At 49.7% G+C, this 24996-nt stretch overlaps 1 protein-coding gene across 1 annotated transcript in view; it reads right to left on the bottom strand.

The window, feature by feature from the left end:
- The window catches only part of OAF (out at first homolog), a 201174-nt gene extending 176871 nt beyond the window's left edge, over positions 1–24303 (bottom strand). Inside the window, exon 1 of the mRNA XM_080567495.1 lies at positions 24152–24303. The gene's annotated coding sequence lies outside the window, so the exon portion shown is untranslated. The remainder of the gene's footprint in view (positions 1–24151) is intronic.
- Positions 24304–24996: the final 693 nt, after the last annotated feature.

Genomic DNA, 24996 nt, shown 5'->3' with positions numbered 1-24996 from the left:
CTGAGGGCTGGTGGCACAGCCCCGCAGCAGCCCTTCCTGGGGGAAGCCCATTAAAACAAAGCTGCTCCCGCTGCAGCTCAGCCTTTCCTGCCGCCTCATTATCTGCTATCTCCTTGTTGTGCTTCGCCGTTCGCAAATGGAAACAACAATAAAACAGAACCTGAGGATGGAAGTGAGCCAAAGAAGGGGAGGGGGGAAGGGAAGGATGGAAACGTGACATTCATCTCTTCCCCCCCTCAGAAGATGCCTGACAATTCTGTTGCTGAGTAAATGACAGTTGTATTCAGGGAGATAATTGAATCCCTGTCAATTAAGCAGAAAAATCAGATCAAACCTACAATAAGATCCCTGTAAAAAATATAAAAGGATAAGAGGAAGAGACAATGAAAGCAAACAAGTTGTACAGTATGGTCCAAAGCGCTCTGGGCCTGAATTAAACCAAGACTGATGTATCCTGCTGTGTGAGAGGGCAGACGTGAACCTTCTGGAGCAGGAACGCTGCCGTCGATTTCCCACAGTTTGGGATCGGTGCTGTGGTCCCACGGACTGCGTGCACCTCCCATTCCCCCAAAGGGTGCTCCCATTCCCCAGCTGGCTCAGGACATGAGCAAACCCCTACCTGTCCCCATCCCTCACCTCTCGGAGGCTGACGTGCCCGTACCGCTGAACTGGAAAATTCCACCCCATAATCCCGCTGTGAAACTCATAAGCAAAATTCCCACTGTCCTTGCCAAACAGACAGGACGTTTGTTCCCCTCCTAAGCACTGACCACGCTGGATAACCCTGAGTCAGCACCAACACTTCCACGTGTCTGTCTTCTCACTTTTTTTCTTCTTTTACTCCTCTTCAGACAAATCCACCTCTTTCACCCCCTGCATTCACTTTCTCCTTCGCTCTCCTTTCCCCCCATGCATGCCTGCACCTTTGTCCTTTCTCAGTTTCCATCCTGTTTCCCTGACTTCAGTTTAAGCCGAATTGCTTTCCTGGTGCCACTGAAACACAAGGATTGCAAAAGCCATTAGAAATGCGTGCAAGACATTACGTAAAAAATATTTAAGGAAGGAATTCGCCGGTAAATGGAATCAATATATTCCACGTAAAGCATTACCGGGAACAGGGAAAAAAAAAAACAAAAAACAACAAAGGAGCGAAGTCAAACCCTCGCTAAGCGCACTGCAACTGCTCAAAATGCAGAGCTGGTAACGTGGCAGCACACAACCAGCAGCATTCCCGTTCCTGCTGCTGTGCTCGCCCCAGCTCCCGAGCCCTGGCCCCAGCGCAGCCCTGCACAAACGGACGAGCTCTTGCTGCTTCGGGGATGCTGGGCTGAGGGAGCCAGAGCCGTTTCCTCTGGATCCCTTCTCTCCGCACTGCTGCCGGCGCAGCCATACATCACCGGCTCTGGCACTTCCCAGCCGCATTTCGGATGCGGCAGGCAGGCACTGAGGACGGGGAGAAGGTATTTACATAGTAATTTCAGACCCAGAGGGGGAATAAATCCACAGCCGCTTTTGGAAGGCAATCCTGCAGCAGAGCTGGCTCCACACTTGCCTATTTTTGTCCGAGCCCTCTCTGTGATTAATTCAGATGCCCATGGACACAGGTGGCAAGGAGGACTCACCCAGAAGAGTAAGCAGATCCCTCCTGGACCCTGGGAACTGTGCACTTCTACCCTCCTGAAGGAATCGTGAGCATTTTCCCCCTCGAACCCAGCTTAACAGCAGCCTTGTCACCCTGTCACACCGCCAGCAGGCAAGCCTTCACCCGGGGCACTTCGGCGTCCCCTTGAAGGGCGCAGAACCCCGTGGGAAGCACAGGGACACTCAGACCTGGTCCCCACAGACCAAGATGTGGTTTTCAAAGCTAAAAAGCTCCTAAAGCCAGGCTCAAGGGTAAAAGCACAGATATTTTCTGAACATACAAGCAATCTGAAGGTCAAACTAGTTGGCAGTGATCACAGTGGCTTCTCTGGGGTGGGATTAAGAGGGTCAGAGGCCTACCAGCACAGCTGGGCATGTCACATCTTCCTAATCCCCATCTGATCCCCAACACCTCTGCACCCCAAGCAGCACAGCACCCTGCGCCACTGATGGTCTCTCCTGGCTCTGTTCTCCCCCCAGCCCAGGGACAGCCTTGCTCTGAAAGGCGAGACAAAATTCATGGGTTTTGCTTCTCCCAGCTGCTGCTGAATTACCAGCTCATTTTCCTGCCAGCTCCCGGCTGCCCCGGGAACCCCAGCGCAGACAAAACACTCTCACCTCTCTGGGAAGAAATTAAGTTTTCTCTGAGGAAGTAATCAGGCAGCATGTTCCACTTACTGCGGAGATTAAGAGGCCTCTGCTAATAGCCTGCTTCCTATAGCAGAGCATGTCGGTGCTGCCTCCCTGCCTCAAGCAGCTCCCAGCACCTCTGGGGCTGCCACGCGCTGCACAACTCTGAGTTACCTTCACTTCCAGGTCCCATGAAACACCCGCACCTGGATTTCCTTCCTCTCCTCCTTCTCTTACGCACCCTAAAACACTTCCAGGGACAAGCGATAATCCGACTGAGGGGATAACCTGGGAGGTTGTTCTTTGCACATCCCCTTTTAGCCATTTTCTCATCACGTTCAAGCCGGTTTGTGTTTCAACATAATGGGGTTGTAGACTCCCCAGTCACCATGTTACCGTCAAGCACACGTTGCATCAAGCATTTCCATCTAGCTGGGGACATGGCTCTACCCTCTGTAAGTGTATTTTGAGGGTTTCAGGGTAACGTTAGCAGAAGCTAACAGCAGACTACCAGCCTTAAAACATCCCAAACATCTCCAGAGACTCCATTACCTGGAAATGAATTTAATTGCTAAGTGGGAACCGATCTCTTCAGGAGGGTCTTTTGAGCTTGTGACCCCCTGGGTCCAGTAAAGGCACAGCCTCCAGCCCAGGAACAGCCACGTCCGTGAGGAAGCCTGACCAGAAATGGCACCGGCGCATCACACGAGTGGGAAGAGCACCGAGCATGAGAGCTTGCAGAGATTTGCCAAAACACCACCCCAGGCACCCCCTCGATTTGTTTTCAGCCTGACCTCCGAGCTTTGTTGTAAATGACCGCTCGCCAAGGGCAGCCCGGTGCTTACAGCTTTCAGGACAGCATTCCCTCCCGCGGGGAAATGAGAGCACCGCAAACCATAATCGCTTTTGGATACATAATGCACTAATCAATATTAATCGGGATAGTTATCTCCTCCAGCTTGCGTGCCCTTAACAGCAGAAAAAAAGCTTGTAAAAACAGTTTCCCGTTCGGTGTGTGCCGACTGCTTACTTCCAAAACACGCAATTTCTCAGAGCTCTCGTTCTGTGGGACTCATTACCTGGCAGGCTTTGGTCGCTGATGGATCTGGTGGACCCCGCACGGCCTCCAACGACGGAACGCAGCTTTTGCCTGCGCTTTTCTACAGCTTTGTTTCTTGTTGTTAGCCCTCTGGAAGCCTCCAAATCAAAATGGATTTTGTAGCGTAACACAAACAAAGCGTGCCCTAGAAAGGCCTCAAATGAAGTTATGGATGATGCTCTCAGTTTAAACAGCATCTTCACGGCTGCTTTTAACAGACTGATTTCTCTGGCTGGGCACCACAACACACTGCTCCGAGAGGGGGGAGAGCTCACAGACCCAATTCCCCAGCACCAGTTTAAAACCTCTCCAGCAGCCCAAGCTTTCTCAAGGCCGACTGTCCTCCCTCCTCTCCCCAAAACCCCCATCCCTGGCTCCCGTTGTTCTCCTGCACCGGTTCACATCCACCCACTGGTGCCACAGCTCCCACGATGCCACCAGCCCAGCGCTGCGATAGGAAGGGAGAGCAGCAAACCACCCCACGAGGAAAAGTGCATCGCACCAACATCTTCCTTGGATGGAAGAGCAATGTATAGTTCATGGGCTACAGACACAGCCCTGTGTTTCGATTAAGGGACTGTAGAAGCAGAGGATTTGGCAATATAAGTGTTGAATGGTCGCTGTGCCCTGCAAGAAGCGTATTCAGACCGACATGTAAATTATAGCCCTGCCTGCTTCTTGCTTTGTCCTCAAATGGGCTAAAGAGCACCCAGCAGATGTTCTGGTGCCCATCCAACACCACAGTAAAAGGTTGTTGAAGGAGGGATAATTGAAGAGAAGTATCAGTGAGGAGGAAAACAGAGGTGGATGGCAGCTGAGGAAGAAAAGCCCTCCTTGAATTTGAAGAACCGTGCCTTCCTTTGAAGCAGATCAGTGAAAAGCGGCTGTGCCTGCAGGGCAGCGATTTGGGAGAAGGCTGGAACAATCCAACTGCTTTATTACCGCTACCGCACAGCTCTGAGATCCCTTCCAACTCTCACAGAAGGGAATATTGAAAGGAAAAGACACTAACCCCAGAGGATAGGCAGCAGAACCGGACAGATCCTTGCGCTCCCCCTTCCTCCGCTTGCTGTTAGTGACTGCAGCCCACGACAGCCTCTCCGCGAGGCAGGGCCGCTTTCTGCACGGGGAGGTACGTCCGAACAAGCGGCACACCTTGCCCTTTAGGTCACACCTGAGGGCTGCCACCCAAAACCAGGCTCAGGGGGCTGCAGACGTGGCCGAGTGCCGTCGTGCTGCCCGCGTGCTACCTGGCATCTCGGCGTGGTTCGTGCACATCACCCCAGGTGGGGGCAGGACCATTACGCAGGCAGGTTGAAATAGAGCAGGAGAACAAGGCGGGTAGCACCTTCATATCACTTTTATTGAATCGGTCCATGAACAGTCTAATCATCCGAGGGGTGTACTTGCAATTGTGTGTCCCAGCCCAGGTGAGCAGGACCTGCTATTAAGCCTAGGTGAAGCTGCTGTTCTGAAGGTTATCTTCAAGCTTTCTTAATTTCAATTTCTCAGGGAAGTCAGCCTCGGGTTAGGACAAAGTCAGCCAGGAAGACATTCAACAACTTCTCAGAAGTCCCGTATTGGGTTTGTGAGAAAAGGTTTTGGTAACATTGGAGCTGCAGGGGACCAGGCAGGGTTAAGTCATGGTCCCACGGAGGCAGGATGCTCGCAGAGAGCATGCCAGCACCTTTGGTGCCCCTGCTACCACGCACAGAGCCAGCAAGGTGCCTGCTGCCCGCTTTTTCCAAAAGCTTTTCCTTTCTGCTCATCACAGAGCCTGAAATAATTCCCCAGTACTATAATGCAAACGTTCACAAGGGCCTGCATGCGTTATTTTCTGGTTTGTGGCCCCAGCAGAGCAGGATCTTGCATCCTCTGTACAAACCAGGGCCGAGGTCTCCCCTTCCCTCCCACCAGCCTCCAAGACAGATCGCTCCTAGCCGGCCGTGCCGCGGGAGGTACCCACAATTTTTCAAGCACTGTCTGTCAAGAGCACTTAGATGAAAGGCCAAAGCAGCGAGTTGCCTTAACTCCAGTGGAGAGACAGCTGCATATCAGCCCATTACTGCCATGATCTGAGATTTGTTTACTGTCTGGGCCATAGACAAGCAGAACAACTTGTAGCAATGAAAGCGCCTTGGTGCTCCAGCACAGAGCTCTGTAATTTACCAGCTATGTTCATCTCTTCCTCCAGCAGGGAAGCCAGAGACAAAGGTAATCGCTCCAGACAGCGTGCTGTGAGCTAGTCTGAATGCCTAAGGAAACAGAACGAGCTGGAAGATGGTTCCCCCTTCTCCCACCACTAAACCACAAACATCCTAGCAAGCCCTGCCGCTTAGGAAAGGAGGCAGAGGCAATTCGAGTCCCAGGAGGCAGGGCAGGGTTAGGTGATCATCCCGTGAAGCAGGAGGATTTCTCAGGCCCCACATATGGTCGATAACTTCTTTAGAGCCACCAATTCTAAGAACCAAACCAGAAGAAAACAGGCCTCACAGGTGATTTAAAATATCTCAAAATCCAACAAAAAATCTTTCCTTCCAAAATGGAAGCGTGGCACAGCGTTCACTACACTCCCAAGCGAAAACCAGCCTCTCCAGAGGTTAAGTTAATACACAGCAACTAAAACAGAGGATGGATGCTACCACCGGTGCAATCGTCAAGAGAAATCCCCGCTGAGAGCGCCTCCATCAAGCCCGCTGGTCTCCGACCACTCGCTGGAGATGGAAGCTCCCGCTCCGAGCCAAAGCTCTGATCTCAGCCCACAGCAGAGCTCTGCCCTCTGATGTTACCACCTGCCTTTCGTTTCCACATCATCTTTCATTTAGCTGCTTTAGAACACCTGGTACCCCACTAACTAATTGAAGATCATTTTCAATCCTGAACATTATCATCTGCATTATGTTTATCACCTGTTTTTTTTTTTTTTCTCCCCAGTCCTTGAAATCCCTGGCCTGTTTAATTAGCAGACCTTCGGCAAGAGCCTTTTAAAGGCACTTGAGCTTACAATTCCTGTTGAAATCAGATAACCACCACATCTCCGCAATGTGGCCTCAAACCTTACATTTCAGAGACAAAACGGAGAAGTTCTCCAGCAAGGAAATTGCTGCGGTACCAAAGAACCCCAAACACAGACGAGGTCCTTGCTACCCGAGCAAATAATCTAAGCCTAGGCAACAAAATGAGGCAATTAGAGATAAACGACCCAGCATTTATCCTTCTCACTGAGGCTCATTGAAATGAGCAGCATTTTGCTGTAGGTATATTTAGCTTTTGGGGGTGGGGAGGGACAGGAAAGGGACTGGATTATTTCCCACTTAGCTTTCCCCTTAAGTACCGAAAGGAGTTCTTCAGTGCAGACAAGTAATAAAGCGAGCAGATACCGAAGGAAAAGCAGTGAATGAAAACATCTTTTGCCCATCCTGCCTTAAAACTTTGGATGCTGGGCCTCAAGATGCTTCTGTTGCCCCTGCAGGTTCAGCTGAGCCCAGATCCTACACCCCAGGCACGGTACGGGGCAATCCGTCCCTAACCAGAAAGCCAACTGATCGTCACACGAGGAAAAGGAGACCAGAAAGGATGACAAATACTGTATTTTCCCCACGAACTCCGTAAACTAAATGGCATTACACAGAGGTGTTTTTAGCTCATGGATCCATAAGGTTTTGCTTTTCTTTCTGTTGCAAATTTATATGTACCAGCATAACTTGTGGCAATCTGGAGGGAATAAGACTTCTCAGGGATATTTTGCAACTTCCACTTAAGCTCAGTCTGTCTTTATATTCACTGTCATCTAAACTGTGAATATATTATTTTTGCCCCAACTTTCCAATTTTATCATCTACCATCAGTGTCATTTATGTGCAATACTGCCTAGATGGGAGCCGGGGATTTTTATTTATTTATTTCTCATTCAGTAACTTCACCTTAATGTGTTATAATACAAAACATAACGGCCCTTACCGGCTTGGATAGGAAAGTTAATATTTCATTTTCTGTGTTTTATGTCCTGATGGCTTCCTACTAACATCAGAGGTAATTCTCACATATTTCACCAGGAAATGTAATGGGGTGGAAAGACATTCCCTAGCTCCGCAATCGCTGTGCTAGCTGAGACAGATGGAATAGGGACTTGCAGAAATGCATTGGTGGTGTCTATTCTGGACAGACTCTGGGCAATTTATATAAGCTACTAATGCGTTTGTCAGGGAGACATCAAGACATTTTTTCTTTTGTTTGTTCTCCCCACAAATTGGAGAAAAAGAATGGATGCATTTGCTGAGATACAATCTTTAAGTTAGTGGCGTGGAAAATTGCATTGATACTTCCTGAGCAAAATGATCAACTTTATTGAACAGCAGCAAAAGCTGAACATTTGCATGAGGCTTTTAAAAAGAAATCTTCATCTCCTCTCTATGACAAGTGAAACAGGAAGTAGAGCAATTTTATCTGGATGTTCTCCAAGGCATAAGGACTTAATTGGAGACCAATTTATTTTTGGGACAGAGGAAAACCTATTGATCAAGGGCTACATAGAAATAGACGTAAAATTGGAGACACATTGAGCTGAACGTGCTTTGAAGAAGGGGATTTGATGGCTTCCAGGGCTGGAGCGTGTAGCATGGTCCTTTCAGCCTAAAGATGCCAGGTTGAAAACTCACATTCAAGGCCTGACTAGGTGTGAGCAACTCAAACAGCTCGGGTGATCTCACTTATTTTCATGTCAGGCTGCAGGTTGTCCCCCTACAGCCACCAATATCTCTGGTATGTGCAATTCCAAATTCATCAAGAAAAATAAATGGAATCTGGAAAGTGAATCAAATAACACGGTCCCACAAAGCCCAGGGAAACAGGCTAGGAGAAACTGAACTATTTTTATTGCCAATATCATTTCTTCGCTACTAACAGAAAAAGACCTCATCCCCATCACTATCTTCTCTTCCCAGGTGAAGTCCAAACAGGGTCCTTCTAAATAGCAGCAGTGAAACCCATCACTTGGTCTTGTGCACGTGGAGAACAGCTGTATATTTATTTCATGTTACCTAAGAGGGTTTCCAGAGAGATTTTTGCCCTGCCCACTCTCCACTGAGGCAGCACATCGCTGTGCAAGTTATTTACAAACAACCCTGCCTTCCCCATCTATAAGCTTTTAACCCTGTTGCCTGGATGGATTAGGATCTCATCAATGCTGGCAGACCTCCTTTGCCCTTAATTTTCAGATTTCATAGCAAAGCTCCTGAATCACTCCAGAACACCACCTTTTTCTGGGTTACAGGTAGGCAACCCCCCCCCCAAGCCCCACTTCCTCACTCACAGCCCTAAAAATCACATGGCCACGTCCATACCCAAAAGCTTACTTTCCTGCCTTGAACATCCAAAATCTTTTGTGAATGCACACATGTGAGTCTGTCCACACTTCAAACAGTCTCGCCATCAGGTATCTGAAGTTTGTCGCCCTGATTTCCAGAAGCCCTGGGACTCCGCAAAACTCACATTCCCCGTTAGATCTCATGTCTGGAACATTGTGGACAGCGATAAGTTTATTTAAAGAAAAGAAGTAAAAGCACATAGAAAGCAAGCCACAGCAGTCCCAGGACTTTCATTACAATTCAAAGGAAGAACTCCCTGCAACTGCTGTCAGCAGCGTGGCTGGCATCCTAAGCGAGCCTCTAGCGCCAGTTAAAAAGCAGCTCTGCCAAAGAGGAGGGGGGGGACATAAATAATCCAGCGGTCACAGCCCGCACCAATCGGCGGAGGTTTGTGCTTCCCAGCTCCCCGCCTCAGATCAGAAGCAGCCGCATCACACACTGGCATGAAAGCTGCTGCTAGGGTCCTTCCGAGCTTGAAAGACCTGGTCCTGCATTCCCCACTCCTTCCCCCTTCTTTACCCCTGCTCCCCACTTGCGCTCCAAGCCCCTCCCTTGCTCATTGATTTAATTATTCATAAAGGGAGGCTCTATGGACTCCCATTAATCTCTCACACTCTTCCCATTTGAGGTGAGTGACAAAGCCACAGCGATGCACGCAGCGCCGATCGAAGTATTGATCGGCCTCTAGCATTCCCCATCCTAAGCTGGGAGTCGGTGCCGATCGGTCCCCACTGCACCCCTGGGATCCAGGCATGATGCTCAGCACCAGGGCACGCGAAGGAGGGGTTTAATGCTGGCAGCAGAGGCTCCGGCAGCTTGGCCCTCCTGGTGGTACCAGCCCTCTGGTAAAAGGGGTGCCAAGGAGATTAGCAAAGCAAAGAAATCCTCAGGGCTCGTAATTCTGCTTTGGGTATTGGGATCAACGGCAAGCATTTGCCAAAGGAAGAGGATAAGCCAAGAAACCTTACTCTGTAACACGCCCTTTGTGCAACTCAGCAGCAGACTTGTGCACAGCACCAAAGCAAGCTGGTCTGCTTTCCATCACCCAAGTTTCTTGACAAATTCAGCTTACTCTTCGTGCTCTGTAAAGAGGGGACATAACCTGATCACATTTGGGCAAAACTCACCCTGAGGATTTAGAGGTATGCAAGCGGGAAGGCTGCGTGCAGCCCCAGCTAACAGACAACCCCAGCTATGCTTTAGGGCAGTGACCAGCAAGGCCCATTTGCAGGAGCTGTGGAGGGAAGGACACTGCCTTGTAAAGTTAGGGACACAAACTTATGGCCCCATTTTAGCTTAAAGCAGCAGGATGAGGAATTTCAGGCAGCTATTTTTGACACTGAGGATGCTATAATCTCTTGCCCTCTGCGCTGCCTTTGTGCCTGTTCTGTTCCCTAAGGAGATTTTAAAGGTGAGCTATAAAACAGGGAGAAAAGGGAAAAAGAAACATGGTTTCAGGTCCCAAGTCAGCATCTAGAAGTATGTGCTGGCCTAAAAACCTCCAATAAGTACCAGTAATGAGCAGAGCCCACATCCCACCTGGGAACAACCTGCATGTTTCGGGTGCTGAGGCACCAGTGAGGACTTTCAAGATATCTCAGGAGGCACACGTACATCTCTGGTCTGCATGCAGAGGGCAACAACCCAAGGATGCAACACCTCCAGCTTCAGGGGGACAACTCCAGCACCACACTGCTTTGCGGAGCACCAGTCCCAGCCCCCCTGGCCTGCAGTGGGCCACAAACACACAGCTAGGTGTCCACATCTGATCTGCTCAGCGCAAGCACGCATTCCCATAAGGGGGGGGGTCCTTCCATGGCAGCACCCATGGGATCCTTGGGAGAGGTGGAGGTTTGTGGCACCCTTCTTGCAGAGGAGCTCCGCTCCCCCCCAGGCAGCATCCCTGCTTGCTTCCACACACAAAACACTCCGGGTTTCCGCAGGAAGGCCAGCAGGGCTGAACACAAAGCATGTCAACATTTCACTTTTAAATCTGGAGCTGCAGGGCTCTTTCAAGAGCAGTATTCCCTTGCAAGGCACCAGCTTTGAGACGAAACCCACCAGAGACAAGAACACATGAACCGGTATGGCAAATCCCCCCCTTTTGCCAGACACCGCCTGTGTTCTTGTCTTCAAAGCAACGTCAATTCCCTGTATTGTCATCAAGTAGAGGAAAACCCTCAAACCCAGGGGCATGTGAATTCACATCAGCGACTTTATTTCAGTCTCTCAGCTCAGACTGTTGCCTACAGGGCTGAGCCCAGGTCTCTGTGCATGTGTTTGTATCTTCACCTCATCAGTGCTGAAAAACAGCAAGGTTTTCACGTGTTTTAATGAAAACTCACTGTGTTGGCCAGCTACACACTCCATCTCTCCTTGCTTCAGAGGTCAGGAGAGTCCACGGATGACACCTTCATCCCAGGGCAGGGTGTCTCCATCCCAAGGGCACTGCAAATCCTTGACACCAAGCCTCTTTGGGGAAAAGCCAGGTGGGGAAGCACAGCTAGAGAGCTTGAAAGGGGTGTCCATGCTCCCAGGACATAGATGGAGAGAGAAGCGTACACCTGGACTGAAGTACATCCACAATGCCACCCTGCCAAGGGACACTGCAAAATGAGCACTCATTTTTTAGACACGGCCCTGGTCTATTTGTGCTTCCCCTCTCAGGACAGGACAATTTCTGCGCTTCCCAGGATGTCTCAGTAGTTTTCTGTAGCCTGATGAATTTTGCAGTGGAGTTTGAAGATGGGAGGCATGAGCTGAATATGCTACCAAGTCGGAGCTGATTCCCATTTCAATTCTCCAGGAACACATAAGTGAATGTTTCATTTAATCATCCCATATTCTCCGAGGACTCTGCCTCTCGCCGCCGTCTGAGGGCTCCTGTGCATACAAACGCACCTTGAGCAGGAAAGCCACCTTCAGTCAAAGCACACAGGTAAACACATGCCCGAGTGCATCTCCTACCACAAAGACACCGCTGCATGTGTACAGCGCACAGAGCCGGGTTCAAAGCAGCCCAAAGAGCAGCGAGAGCCCCTGGGGTCTGCTGTCACATCTGCACGGGCAGAGCTGCGGCCCCGAGGGCCCTACCCCAGGAAAACAGCTCCGCGGCACACAGCTTGATGAAGAAGAGCCCAGCCCTGCAGGGAGCTGTCTGGGTACAAAAACTCTCAGCGCTCAGGCTCTGCTGTTCCTCCTTCAGAAAGGAGAGAGGAAAAAACACACACACACGCCAGAGAGGGAAAAAAGTGAATTGCCTGGTAGTATTTGGAGCTCAGGACCTGCAGTACCCACCTGGAACCCAAACCGGGCTGTGCTGGGTGGAGGAAACATCCTGCTGAAGTGTGCTGTAAACTTTGACAAGCAAGGATTTGCTTTGTGTACAGAAGGAAACAAGACAGATGTCATACAGGAAGTTTTGCGGCAGGGACAGGATTTTATCTTAACGTAGATGAAAGCATCAAGTGAAGGGCCTCTCATCCCCTCCTCTGCTCTGATGGACTTGGGGCATTTGGAAAGACAGGGCAGGGGCACAGCTTTTACCGATATTTGACATGAAATCCTGTTTTCTGAAAGTCACCAGCTCCTCCCTGGGGATGCAGGGAAGCAACACTTAGCTAGCCAGACAGCTCCAGCTCACCGCATTAGGTAATTCTTCAAGGGTGCAGAGAAGTTCCCTCAAGCAGGCAGGCTCCAAGCCACTGTTCAAAACCAATTCCTTAAGCTTCAACCGCCTGAAAACAAGCACGGAAAAGCCACGATGCAGCAGGAACATAAGCATTCACATCACTGAATCCCAGGCACTGCAGCCCGGTGTCTCCAGCCCTCCTCGGTGGCCAGGGAAGAAAAACTCTCTCCCAGGGTGATTTACAAAAGCTGTCAAGATGGCCAAAGATGGACCAGAAATAAGAGCTATAAAGGAAAGACGGGAGATTGGGAGCTGAAATTGGAGAGCTTGAAGAGGGAAGTGAAGGACCTCGAGCCTGATGAGGCTAAATCCATAAATCCAGGCTCCCACCAAAGGGTTTGCCATGCAGACAGCCCACGGGCTCATGGCACAGCAGAAGCAAGTGGCCCACAGGTGTGTTATTGGGGTCAGAGCTGCTCCCAGCCCCACAGATCTGTGGGGCCTTCCCTGCTGGACACCCTGGCACCAGGACACTCATACTGGTGCCAGTGCCACCGCCGAGCTGGGTGGAGGAGCCTGGTGGTGTGGAAGCACCAGAATTTGGCACAGCTGGGGGAAGTAACCTCGGTTCCTTCACTCCTAGCATTTTCAGTTTGAGTCTGTCTCCTTGAGAGCAGGCTGTGAAGCAAAGGTTTTTCCTTCCTCCTCTTTCATCCATTCCAAATGTCAAGCAAATCGAGGCCAGCTCTGAAGGGCTAAAAAAAAAAAAAACAGGCCTCTTGCAGCTCCGGAGTGCTGACTTGCATCACTTCGGGGATCTTAGCTCCTTGTTTTGTAAATAAGTCGAGGGCAGCTGGAATAATATACCTGTCAAACAGCAGCGAGCCTCCAATTTCCCCTGACAGCACCAGCTCACATGTGCTGCCTTTTCCAAGAGTCTGCCAGAAGGAATCAATTCTTTAAACACGTCGATGTACAAACACGCCCTGTTGCTTCGGTAGCTTCTGGCCATTGACCACGGACCCGAGAGAAGCCTCACCTCCAGTTTTGGCTCCTCGTTTCGGTTTCAGGCCACATGTGGACCCAGCCCTCCGCTGTGAGATCCACTACAGGCGGTGCAGGTGAGCTGCCCAGCACTTTGCTTTATGACCCTGTTTTCAGCTCAGGACTTTACCCCAAACTCGGTTCATCTAAAGCTTTCCATGCCAGGGGCCTGTATCCTCCACGAATTCTTTTGGGGAAGTTTCTCTTGGAATAAGTTTGCTGTTTTTAGAGAAATAGGTTATTTTAGAGGGGGAAAAACACGTTTTACCTAAAGCAAGAAAGAAAAAGCAATGCTTCGGCTCAGTCTTTACACTGGTCTCTGTACTAATAGAAGAATCATTAGAAAACTGGAAATCACTGAAGAAAAATAATTAAAGAATAAATAGATATAGTGGCTCTGCAAACAGAAATTCATTAAAGTTCGCAAAGCACTCTGATATTTTGACAACTGCGCTATGGCAAAGCTCGCGTGGAAATTCAGTGTTGTGTAGTCAGAGCAAGGATTAGAGACTGCATCATAAATAATGCATACAGACAGACAGCTTGTGATGAGACCAAAAAAATAAGAGTGGCCCTGCAGTTACCACCAACAGCTTTCGCGCACGGAAAGAGCCACGGGTCGTGCAGAGCAAGTCAGAGGTGCTTGAAGATAGAGGGATAAGCAGGGAGAGCTGAAGTTATTTAAAGCAACCTCTATTTGATGTTTTCAGCCTCGATGTTCTTCTCAGAGAAAAAAATCAAGTATAATGTTATACAGCCTGTGTTTATTTGCGCCAACTGCTGTCCAGGGCCCCCAAAGCACGCTGCAAACCTTCACCAGTCAGGCTGAACCCCACGCACCTGCAGGTGTAGAGGGATCAAGAGATCCCATTCGAGGATGGAGAAACTCAGTCTCAGGAGAGCAAACACTTGCTCAGGGTCAAAAGATGCCTGCGATAAAAGCAGAAATAGAAGAGGTGGCATGGCTCAATATTTGGGACACATCTTCGGTGCTATAAACTGGAACGTGTGTCTGCACGTCTGCAAAGCAAAGGCAGCAGGCTCCTGATCTCACCCCCAGGGCCAGCGCTTCCCTGCACGAAGCAGTCTCACTACAGACACGCTACGCTGAAGCCAAGAAGTGACACAGCAGCAGAAGAGCATTTGACACAGAATTAAGCTAGCAAAGCACCTGGGCATGGAGATCACACACCAACCGTGCTCCTGGGTACTGGGAGGTCCTGCACCAAGCAGCTCTGCCCCTTACACCACAGGGTAAGGCAGGTGGAGTAAGTGCAGCAGCAGCAGCGCAAAGTCAGAGCTAGAATTGAGTCCTCTATTAAAAAACAAGGCACTTCTGATTGTCAGGCCAGTAAGTGATAGCAAGGGTGAATTTAATGTCTTAATTGCAGGCTTACCATGCTGTGCTGGGTCAGACCCGCACTCCCTCACGTCCACTGTCTTGCTTTGCACAGCGCCCAGAAAGGAGGGGAGGGGAGAGCAGAGCAAACAGACCCAAGTCTTCCTTTATTGCTGCCTTGAGCACTGATTCACCAGTCCATAATCCTAAGGGTAATTGCATTAAAATTATTAAGACTCACACTAAGACTTGGACCATTGAGCATAAGCTTAGGCAAATTATTTTTACTTCTCTACAAGTCAGCGCGCTGCCGTCTCATTTACCACGCTGACGGACCAGAAGTTTCGCAGCTCTCTGCGGAAGGCTTCCGCCACGCTCCCCCCACCGAAGGGCGACCCCTGTGCTGCTTGAGCTAGCAGAACAGCTGCCGGCAGCAGAAGGCTGTTACCCCCACCCGGAGCAGGGGCTGCACCAGGCATTTACAGCTTCATGAGGTGTCAGGGCCTGCAGACAAACAGCTCGAGAAGCCAGAAATACCATCGCCGAGCGACACGGCAGCCTGAGCCTAAGAACATCAGCCAAAGCGCTGACCAAATGTTTCCCGCTTCGTGTCAGGAAACAAACCCAAATGTTGACAAATAAAAACACAAGAGCCGGGCTGGGCAGGAGATGCTTCAATGTTTCCCCGTGCCTGGCTTGTGCTTTCTAACGCTGACACACGCAGAAGCTTCCTGCTGCGCCCGGATCTGGGAACGGGGCCCAGAGCCCACGGAAGGTGCCAGCCCCTCCAGCAGGCGCTCGCCTGTCGCCGTTCCCCAGCGGGAGCTCTGCAATCCCACGGCTTCTCCCAGACCCTAAAACCCCCCTTTCCGCGGGCAGCACTTGCCCTGCTCTTGCTGGAGTCCCAGCCGTGCAGATGAGCTGAGCGCAGAAAGCAGGCCCTGTCTGCAGAGCGACCCCACACGCTGTGGGGAACTGGGCCCCGCGCCCTTCCTGGCATCCTCGCTGCCCTGTCCCGTGGCAGAAGGCAGGGGAACCCTCCTGGGGTGGGCTGCTTCCCGTGCCACAGGTGGGCAGTCAAGTGCTCCCTCACCCTACCGCGCTGTTCTGCAGTCACCGCACAAGGATCCACATCCCGCTCAGATAACTCCCTAGGAAACCCCAGTGACTGAAACCCAGGAACCTCCTGCCTCCAGCCCGTCCCTTTTGAGGGCTCCATCAAGACACCTTCCCTCAGCAGATGAAGTTAGGATCTACCTACAGGGACAGTTTGAGCTGCCTTTTCTTTTTTAATGCTCCAAAACTTCTCTTCCCAGCCCTGGGGCTTCTTATTTTTCAGTTCATTACCACCCATCTACCCCAAACACCTTCCATTTTGATGGTTGTTACTCATTGTTGAGGTTTTTTGTTTGTGGTTTTTTTTTTTTGGATTTTCTCACTCCAGAGACTGGTGTGGCTGATCACTTGCAGGGAGGAACAGGGAGGAAGAGGGATCTATTTGTCTGAAAGTCGGCACTGACCAGGACAAGATCTGCATTTGAGCAAGTCATCCAGGTACCTTAAATAGTAAGCCAAGAGAAGCAGGTGCTTGCAGGGAGCACTGCATCCACCCACGTCCCAAAGCAGACACCTACCACCAGGCAGGAGAACCTGCCTAATCTGCTCCCCTTTCCCTTCACTCCGATGATGCAGCAGATGAACAGCTGTAGCCATAGGTCCTGCCTTCCTCGGTGCAGCGCAAGCAAGATTAATCTCAAAAACATCTGTTGCTGGCAATGGGGCCCTGCAAACAAGGACTCCTCCACTCCTCTCCTTCCGTGCTACAGCTGTGCAGACCTGAGGGAGAAGGATTTAGATTGCACTGTCTAGCAAGGCCTTCTAATGAGCCTGGTTTTGGCTGCGAGCACAGCAACACATTTGCAGAACCGCTACACCACCCTGAGATGCCATCTGACTCCGTTTAGGGACGTCTGCTGCCGAGTTCCCCTTTTGTAGGGCTCCGTGAAAACAATCAAAAGTGGGAGGACCGCAAGGAAAACGCTCTCGTGAGCGAGCGAGCCTGGGTTGTGAGTCAGGCTGGGACAGCACATGAAGGGAGGAAATGGGCAGCAGCTCGTCCTCCCCAGAGCTGGCTACATTTCAGCATTAGAGAACAGCTTGTGAAGCACGGGGAGCTGCTGAAGGTTTAAAGCACGTACCATTTGCCACAGCCAAACAGAAGCAGCCCCACGGATAGGTCTCCATGAACACGAGGACCAGACCTGGGGGCAGGCGTCGGAAAGTGTTTGCCTCCAGTGGTCTGCTTTCTTTTTGATGGGGAAAATATTGGGCCCTTCTGGTACACAGATGTCCTGGTGTTTTATCAGGAGCGTAGGTGCCACCCATCTGGCTCTAGCTGAGCCCCAGACTTGCAGCACTCCAACACCTGAAGCCTGTCCTCTGCTAAATGTGGCTGAAACAGGCTAATGGTGCAGAAGTTATGAGGAGCATGTACACAGACACCGGTTATGCAAGCCTCATTTCTTTAAGAAACCAGGCTAAAAAAAGGTAGCGAAATCTGTTCCACCTTCCACATACTCCAAGGTTAAAGGACCCTTTATTTTAAGCACCACAGAAGCTTGCTCAGACTGACTCTCTCCTGAAAGCTTGCCCGGGTTCAGCACCAGAACTGGTGCTGGCCTCTCAGAGCCGACCCCATCTCCAGGAGGAAGCTGTCTGAGCGGTGACTGATGGAGAAACCACTTCATCACGCCTCCCAGAGGACATTATGACAGCAGGTTTTCATTCCAGAATAAAAAAACACTCCAAAGTAATTAGCATCCTTCCAAAGTGAAGTAATTACGCTACAGCAAAGTCACTTCTGTTCCAGAAGAGTGTCCGTGCAGGCAGCTCTTCTGGAAGGCTTCCGGCTGAACAGCTTATTCTGCAACAGCAATTCCCATCAATTCCCCAGCGGAGGCAAGCCCAGCGAATGACAATGATCTCTCACTTCCCCTCCTACAGGGAGGAAACCAGATTAGGAAAGCTGGTGCTCTTCAGGAGATGTTTCAACTAATTTGACAGATCTACCAGTTTACGGGAAACAATTTTTGTGTGCGCGCGCAAGTTTTATAATGGCTGGCAGATAATTAGAGGAGGATCAAATTCTTTCCCTGCCCTTAAGGAGAAGGCAACAACGGGAGCTCAGCTATGTGATGTCTTGGCCATCCGAGCATCCACGGGGCAGAGCTTTTATGGACTCCAACCATGCACAAAGCTTCGGGAGCGTGCATTTTATTCGACACCGGAGACTCCAACGTAAATCACAAGCCTGGAGGAAAACTGGCTGCGTTACTCACAGCTCCTGGAACCGCTTGTCCAACAATAAAAGGGACATGAAAACTAATATTTGAATCCATGAGTGCAGTAGCCATGGGCAAAGCGTTGTGTCCAGCCCCAGCATCAGGGCACTGAGCATCTCCGCTGCCAGCAGCGACGCTGGGCTGCTTGCAGCCTCGCAGGATTTGGGAGAACATTTCCAGCACTGCCTGCTCGCCAGACACCGAGCTGCGAAGGCAGAAGGGTTAATTGAGACCAAAACGGCCTGGGCTGATTTTGCTGTGGGCTGGCATGTACTTTAAGTGCACCGATCTATCTTTGGCGCTCCTTAGCATATTTGTTCAGCTTATTTGCATACACAAATATAAACCGTGCTCTCCAAAAATTGCTCAGAGTCTGGAGCAAATTAAACACTCAAGCTGAGGAGAGTGGGAGGAAGGCAGTGAAAGAAAACCGTAGCTACACCATGCTCTGGGCCTGTGGCTGACATGGCTTAAAGCAAAGAGGCCTTGCAAACATCGAGTACAAGGGGAAAACATTGAAAACATGACAGCAAAGTCACGCTGCTGTAAGAGAAGAGATGCATGAGTGGTTTATTCCTGCATATTTTTGCTGCTAATACGGAAACTGAATCTGTCTGCAGTGATAGCGATTATATTTAACCAGAGAAAAGCAGAGTATTGGAGGAAGATCAAGGCAGAGAACTGATCCAGAGCTTCTTGGGATGAGGGATGCTACTGATCTCCCTGCCTTCAGCTGAGCATCAAGTGGCCAGGAGAATTAATGCTCTGCTCCTACAGACACCAGCCCCAGCCCACGTAGGCAGATCCCAGCACCCAGCTTTGTCTAAATGGGAACTTTGTGTGTCAAAAAAAAAAACAAAACGGATGGGGAAAAGGCAGCCCGTGCTGGCTGCCCACCCCCTGGCAGAGCAAGGTGCTCTGGTGCAGCTGAGCAGCTGGTTTGGGGCTCAGCAATGCAGGAACGGGCTCTCGGGGCTTTTAGCACAGGGCTGTAAATATCTGTGATTTTTCCCAGCCCGGGGAGCTGTGGGAAGCAAGTTGCTTCGTCAAATTCTGGCGGGCAAAAGCTCACATCGAGCTCGGTATCAACAACTCACACATTGAGCTCACCCAGGAGACGGGAAGGGAGGCTTAAACGCAACCTCAAAGAAAGGTCAAACGAAATAGGTTTGCTCAGCCCAGATAAGAGTTTTCTGAACTGGGGATATAATAACAGACCTCTGATATGTAAAAGGTTGGTCTGAAAAGGGAGGTGAGCAATTATCCTTTAGGCCACTAGAGGCAGAACAGCAGAAAACAGGGTGAATTTGCAAGGGAGAAAATAGAAAAAAGGTAAATTTAGGTTTGTTGGTTGGATAAACTTCCTAGTGCTGAGGGTAAATAAGTACAGAAACAGACTGCTCAGGCAGGGGGCTGAGCCCTTGTCAGAGGAGGATTTTAAGAACATCTGCCAGGGTTGGTGTCATCTAGTCAGTTGTGCAGGGGGTAGGGAAAGGATTAGATGTCCCACCAACCCCATATTTCTAAGATTATTCTTCTGTTTTGCATACAGAGAAGCGCAAAGAATTGCATGTTCTGCAAATAACGATCCAAGAAGGATAAATTGAGGGTTTTGTCCATGTACGAAGGAACACGCAATGTGAAATCCAGCACATGATCCCGGAGCAGGGGCTGTGCCTGGTGTCACAAAGTCCATCTAGCAGCTCCCATTTAGGGTGGTGAAGAAGGGAAGCACCCATCTTCCTCCCCTCGTTGCTCATGTCCAGACAATCCTTGGGCGCACGAGCAAAAGCCACCAGACTCCAGAGGAGTTTGTATTCCTGTACATCCCACCTACTGTCCAGTCTATAGCTGGGTCCAACTCCTGATGCCCCAAAGCAGGCAAAAAGCACAGCGCAGAAGGTAGAAACCAGGGAAAGGCAGGCAGACACGGGACAGGTTCCTCCTGCCCCTGCAGGAAGCCCTGCAGAAGGGATTCCTTTAGCCCAGTGCAAGCAGCAGTCACATTCATTCACTTGGGGTCTCACCACCTAGAAGGTGCAGAACCCCCTCCCCATCAATCACCACCACGAAATCTCCCTTCAGACCTGCTCAGCCCAGCAATTCTGCTTCGCATTTGGCTACAAGAGCTGAGAAGGATTTTCTCTGAATGAGCTCTTATTTCAGGGCAGAAAAAGAAGAGTAAGAGAAGGAATATTGTCACATAGGAGACAGAGAACCAACGGCAAAGAGGGTTCAGCTTGCTTTCTAGCAAAAAGTCACTTCCAGTCTGTTCTGGAGTGACTGACTTACCCCATGGGGACAGGGCAATGCTGGAGTACATCTAGGCTAGCACTGTACGCTCAAGAGAAAAGGGTAAAAAAAATTATGGAGGCTCTTTGCCCCTCATTCCCTCAGCACTTGAGCTCCCAGGTGGAAATCATGTGGGGTAAGTGAGGCAGGAAGGGATGCAAAGGGACCTACCATGCTGGAACCAGCCCAAACTAAAACTACTTTTCTCCCCCCACCTCTGGCCATTGCAAATAAATTAGGTCTGCCTCAAAATACCTCTCAGGAAGATGTTGTGGGGAAAAAGTCCCTGTCTGCCCTTTAGAAAAGTCAAAGCTTTTCTAACCAAGCCCTCCCAGACACTTGATCAAATCAAGTGGACCCAAAACAACCTCTGGAACAGACCCAGACCCGGCCTCTACCTCCAATCAAGGAGTTTTTCATTTGGGAGATTTCAGCCTACAACCCCCTAAGCAGAGCAAGCGTTGTCAATGAAAGCAGAGCTGGCACCACAGCAAGAAGACAGCCCAGGATTTCCGTGGCTCTCCTATTAATTCTTGACCTTATTTTGCAACTTCCCCTTAACCGTGCAGCCCAGGCCTGAAGTAACATCCCCACCAGCTTCTGATGCTCCCTGCAATCTCAGCACCAGGAAATCTGTCTCCATCTGCCAAAGTGTGAACCGCAAACCAAGATTTTGTTCCTGGATTTACAACTTCTGACTCCACGAGTCTGACTGCAGATGGCTGCGACCTCCAAACGCGCTTGCAAGCACTTCTGAACTTGGGAACATTTTGAACTCAATTAAAACTTGGTTCCTGCGGTCAGATGCTTGGTGTAAGTTAATCAACACTGATTCTAGCAGAGAAGCTTCTCACCAACGGGGATTTTTCTCTGAAATTTTGAACCTTCACCATGCCCAAAGTTGCCTGTATTCTTTTCCTTCAACAAGGAAAAGAACTGAGGCAAAAAACATTGATTTGCCTGGGGGAACTTGGGTACACTCAGTGACAAAGATGGGAAAGGATCCAAACAGTTCATCGCTGCTTGCCTTTGATCTGCCACAGTTCTTGCAATGCCAAGGAGCATCTTGGGCACATTTCTGAAGGAATTACTGAGGAATCCTGGAGCTGAAGTTCCCAGTGAATAGCAGAGCTGCACACAAAGGATTCTCAAACATCTACAGAAGAGCAGAGTGAGGAATCCTCTTTGTTCTGGGCATGTAACATTAGAGAACCTGTCAGCTCTCATTTCACTTGATGACTTGGATAAATCTCTGTCTTTGTCTTTCTGCTTCTCTTTCTTTTATTGTTTTTCCAAGAAACAGTTGACATGAAAAATGAGAAACAAGAATTGCACTGTCAGTTAGAAACACATACATGTAATGAATTGTAAACTGGTTGACCCTTCCTGGGTATTGATTCTGCTTTTTAACCAGGAGGGGGACCATGGACTGGTTTGCAGAAACTAATAAAAAACTACCAAATAAAATCTGAACCCAGGATTTTCGTATTTTAACCTTATGCTTGTCACAGGGCTGGCTGGAACACTATAACACAACATAATTCTCACCAAAAAAAAGGCTTCTCTAAAGTACCCCTTTCTGTCTGAACGAGAAACTTGCCAGTTTTCATTTATCAGTTTTAATCATAAAGAAAATGTAAATAATTGAGACCATAGGCAAAACCAGGGCTCTAAAAAGAAAGCTCAAAATGTTTTGCTTTCTGGGATTTCTATCTCCCATCAAAACCTTAAAAGATGCTCATGAAATATTTTTCACTGACTGAAAAAGCATTTTTATGAAAAAGCATATTTCCTGAAAAAAAAATTTGCATTTCTCAAACAGCTGCAATAAATCCTCATCTCACAGGGATGCTGCGAGAGGGATGCTAAGCTTTAAACAGTTTTAGAAATGGATCTTCGGCTGGCATAAATCAGCCTAGTTCCACTGAAACAACAGACCCGAGGCTCAGATGCACGGAATGCAACTGCAGAGCAGCTCTCCCGATTTACACCAGGTAAGTGTTTGTCCCCCTAACATCCCCGCAAGCAGGAACAAGAGCAGCCATTACAACCGACGCATTCCTAACTTGAAGCAATGAACATTTTTAATCACCTCAGCCAAACGCCTGGGTAAACCCGCGCTGCTCCCACTTAAAGCCTTAAGCACATTCATCAGCATCACAGCTACTATTGTGCATTGCAAATGACCGGGACCAGGTAACAAAGCATTCCTCTAACTTCCCCTGTCATATGATGTATGTTGTTTGCATTGCAGAGAGCAGCACCGGGATGATTGACTGCATGCAGTAACACAGACTAAAGGACAGGTGCTTAAAAAAGACTTGCAAATGAGAGCAGAAACACCAAGCGCACTCCCAATACACACATACATTCAGCAGATATTTCCCTCCACCCCATCCAGGCCAGCAGAAATACACTTTTTTTTTTTTTTTAGCAAACCCTGGAAACAATGAGCCTTCAATCTTGGCTACCGGCACCCATGGAAAGGGTAGGTAACTCAGGAAAGTATGCAGCCTGCGAGCAGGCATTCAGCCTGCTGCTTTTAATCACCGCTGCCTGCATTAGCTATATGTGCTGCTTTTTTTTCCCCTCTCGTTCTTTGCAAAGATGACTTGTAAATAACTTTTTCCAATCTCTCTTCAAGCAACATCACCTGGGGTGTCTGGAGCTATCAGACACCACAGCATTGCTCTGCAGCCCAGCAAGCAGGCTGAACCACCGAGCCCAGGGGAGCATCTGCATCCCGCTCAGACAAATGCAGGTGCCTGGAGCTGCAGAGGGCTGCTTGCCAACCCGCTTTTGGCCACCAAATCCAGGGGTCCCTTTCTTAAGCCTTCCAGTAAGTGATTGCAAATGGCCTCACGCTGAGACAAAGCTCCGGTTTTTAGCAAAGCCATCCTGGCTTCAGAGCTGGATGGGGGTTTTCACAGGGGACCAGGACCCCTGCCCAAGTTTCTGCCCTGCAGCCACGCTCGGACATGGAGTTGGGGGAGCACAAAGTGCTAATGGAGATCTCTGGTACAGGCACCCTTAGAGACCAGCAGGTGCAAAGGAACAGAACACTGGGGTGGGGGAAAAGCATTAGGAAAGCCACAGGGTTAAATGGCCTCAGCACATACCAAAGCACCCCTGCAACATTTTGCATCCCCTAAAAGCCATTTATTTGTTCCCTGCCCCATGCAGCCCTGCAGCATCCCCACACAGGACCCCGAGCTGTGCTGGGGTGCACAGGCAGCGCCTGGCCTTATGGAGGGGCAGAGGGACAGACTGCAAACACAGAGCCAACAGATGGGCATTTCTGGATGAATTTTTAGCTGTTCCCCTTGATACTATTTATAGCAAAGCAAGACCTCCTGAGGCACAACCTTGGTAAGCTTCCACTCATCTGCCACTATGGAGTGAGGAGAAAAAAAAAGCCAAGGGAGGGATTTGGGACTAGGCTGCACAGTCATCGGAGCTTCCTCCAGCTTTTTGTCCTTCCCTTGTTATAGCCCCTAGATACACAGAGCAAGAAAAAAAAAAAAAAAACACTCAAGAAACAACCACAGAGAGAAAAGTGCTGCATCGACATTTCTGGGCCAGATCAGGAGGCAGAGATGGAAATGAATTCCTGTGCAGCTGCTGTCTCATTGACAGATATCACTGCTCTTTAAAACACACTTATCTCACTGACAGATCTGCTGCACTTCTCCGCTGCCTCCCCTAGCACTCCAGGCTGCAGGGAGGCACATGAGACAGAAAAACAGAAGCAACAGAAACTTTTCCTACCTTATCCACGCAGCTGGGAGGTCGAGGGAGGCAAAGCTGAGCAGATCCAAAAGCCAGGCTGCCCCTACAGCCATGGGGAAACGTAACCACAAAACAAAAACAGCCAAAAGCTTGAGCCCCAGTGGGACATCAGGCAGCAGACAGCCCTGCAACTGCCACACAAAAAGCTAAGGAAGGCCTGAGCTGCTCGATAAATGCCCTCCCTGCACAGTGCCCCCAGGTGTTGCCCCTGAGGCCCCCCTGGGGCCTTGCTGGAAACACCTGGGCAAAAAGCTCTGCAGCACATAGATCTCAGGTGGAAGGGAGCGAATTTGGGTGATTTTTAGTAGATTGAAGAAAGGAGGCGTGAATAGGGGAGAAGTAATTTTCCCGAGGAGAAGTCTGAGAAAAGTTTGTTGTCCCCATTACCTGAGCCAGCTGCGTGCCTAAGGGAGGCCTAGTGCTGCTGACACCGCCTTCACCTGTTTCGTGGTGAAATGATTTTGTCATCCGTGTTTCTGCTGCTGTGTTGTTTCTCACACTGAACTTAACCCCCTGTCCAGTTTCAGTCCCTTCACAGGAGACAGGACAGCACACAAGAGTAAAATTCTGAGAGATTTCTGCATTTTAGGGCTGGGGGTGGGGAGAAACTGTTCCTAGCAGTCTCTACTGAAGGAAAAACTACAGCATGAATCCTTTAGACATTGAAGAAACTCTGCAAAAGCTCATCTCTGGAACTAGGAGTCCACAGGTTCCCCTGCTGCAAGGACTTATTCAGTAATGCATTTAGGTTTGCAACATGGATAAGGTTTCTTTGCTCTTGTTCCCTGCTTGGAGGAGTGGAAAAGAACCCCCCATGTCAAGCT

Source organism: Anser brachyrhynchus, assembly GCF_964034855.1.
Source record: "Anser brachyrhynchus genome assembly, chromosome: 25".
NCBI lineage: Eukaryota > Metazoa > Chordata > Aves > Anseriformes > Anatidae > Anser > Anser brachyrhynchus.
Note: the sequence above shows the minus strand (reverse complement) of the source record. Positions and strands in the feature narration are given on the sequence as shown.